Source organism: Octopus bimaculoides, chromosome 21 (assembly GCF_001194135.2).
Source record: "Octopus bimaculoides isolate UCB-OBI-ISO-001 chromosome 21, ASM119413v2, whole genome shotgun sequence".
Classification (NCBI taxonomy): Eukaryota; Metazoa; Mollusca; class Cephalopoda; order Octopoda; family Octopodidae; genus Octopus; species Octopus bimaculoides.
In genome coordinates, this window is record NC_069001.1 from 31,103,048 (window position 1) to 31,105,678 (window position 2,631).

The window sequence follows — 2,631 nt, forward strand, 5'->3', positions numbered from 1 at the left end:
ATATAAGTATATATATAGAAAGTAAGAGATTTATATGGATGTATATATACACGCATATATATATATATATATATACACACACACACATACACACACGCATATATATATATATATATACGTATATATATATACATGCATACACACAGAGGAAGATCGGAGGAGAAAGATAAATAGGTAAATAGACATTATACAAATATGCCTGCCTCTATGTTAATAATAGCATTGGGAAATTTCTCAGGGATAGCTTCTGCTTGATGATCTTATAGTTAAGTGAGATAATGTATGTAGTGAACCAAAACGCACCTTTTGTTTCAGAAATCTATAAAGCGGAGGACAGAAGTGGCGTTATAATTGAACTCTCTCAGAACGAGAACCACACGCCTCTAAATGTTTTATTCTACTTTTAATTTTGGTTTTCTCACCATAAAATTTTACTGTCCATTTTGTTTTCAGAAAATTTAAGTTTATTTTTCAAAACACATATGACTATTGATGTGTTGGTATAAACACTAGCAAAAATTGATGCATGTTTTAATATAACACCGCAGAATTTACAATTTGCAATGTAAAACGTGTGATCAATGCTCGATAAACTATTGAGATGAGCAATTGAATCTGATGACAGATATTGTGGTCAGCATACAGAGACGTGTTGATAAATACAACTGAAGTATCGATGCCGGTGTTACTTCAATTAGAGTTAGGCTTAGAAAACCTTTAGCTTGCAATTTCAGTGGATCTAGTTCCTGTTCGAAGTTACGCTCTCAAGTCATAGTTGTTGCTGCCCAAGCATGTATCTGCACGCTTATGCGCATGTTTGGATTTGTTTTCTTTTAACTTCTACCAGTTTCTTATATATTCACATTTCCACTGTTCAGTACAGATGTGTTGCCTCTTGGAAGGTACGAGCCACTACGGCCTGACACCAGCTTCGTTTTTGACAATATTCTCAGTTGCTAAATCTCAGAACTGTTACCATGAAGTATCCTGAATTAGTATTATTTTCCTCGATCCCTTAAAGCAGGAAGAATAAAGATGACCTCAATGAGATTTGAAATCACAATGTAGAGGAACAAGACAACTTCACGAAGGCATTACATCCGACACATTAACGACCTTACAAATTCGATGCTGGGAAAGCCAGAGAATGGGTTGTTTTAGCAAAACATATTTGCCAAGCATCCAAAATAAACACTACGCAGCTTCGCAGGCACATGACGACATCAAATAATGTAGTCTTTCTTGATGATCACCGATGGAACGACTGTAAGCAAATATCTACACGAAGACGTCTGAGATGAGAAAATCTACACCAACAAATATTTGTGACAAATCAGTGTAGGTTAGTTGAACGTGGTTAAGTTTGAACATGATTGCCATATAAGTTACTCTGTAGATTTCTAGCAAGCAATTATATGTGTTATGCGTGCGTATAAATATGTGTGTTAGTGTGTTACCAAATAATTCGTTTCTCTTCACCGTTCGGTCAACTCTATCGTTTTCCCGTAATTATACGTGTCTTTTTGTTATTAGTTCTGCTTTTGTGTGTCTTTCATCTCCGCTCAATCATACACAAGCGGCTTACATTGCTAACACCAGCAAATTGAAAAATGTCATCGTAAGTGTCGAAAGTGTGATGATATGCTGCAGATAGGTTGATGACGAAATGAGCATACCTGCATCCATTATGTTTTTTGCTACTTTTCCGTATATTTCTTTGTTGTCCACCTGCGCCATATCATAAATATCTGTGTGTTTATTTAAATTTCCTGAGTAAATGGTTTATTCTAGTATTCAGTATGACTTAGAATAACCTAAAGATTTGTCATACTCTAATACAGTGCATCGATACTTCTGTTGTTTGTACTTACGATAGCGCTAAAGCAGACCTACAATCAAATGCCTTCCACCCGTGTCCACCCTCTAATTTTAATAGTATTGCACTTAAGCGTCTCAGATTTTTGAACTGCTGTACATGAAAGTATTTGACTTTTGTACAACATTTTACTGTAAGCTGCCGTTTTTATCTTGGAGTTAATTTAACTTTTATCAGCTGAAGAATCATGAAAAGAAAGAAAACGCACGGACCTCCCCCATCTACTACACGCTCTTCATTCGCTACATTAAAGATATTAACGAGCAATTATTTCCTACATGAATTCCAGTTGATTTCTGATCAATCGAGAGAGATCAATCATCGGAATTATTAATATATATACATATGTTAATATATTCAGTGAGGTTTTTTGTGTGATATTTTAAAATTACAAAAATCAACACTTTGATACACAAATCATATATTCCGAATAGCTTTTGTGTTCAACATATTAATAGCATAAACACACTATTTATATATATATTTAGTACATTAAACGTGTTGTTAGCATAACAATATATGTGTGTGTATGTGTATGTACATATATATATATGTGCATAAATATATATAAATAGATATATATACATATATATGTATGAGCATATATATATAGATATATATATATATATATATATATATATATAGAGAGAGAGAGAGAGAGAGATAGATAGATATATATATGTGTGTATGCATATATATACATATATAGATATATATATATATACAAATATATACATATATATATATATGTATAT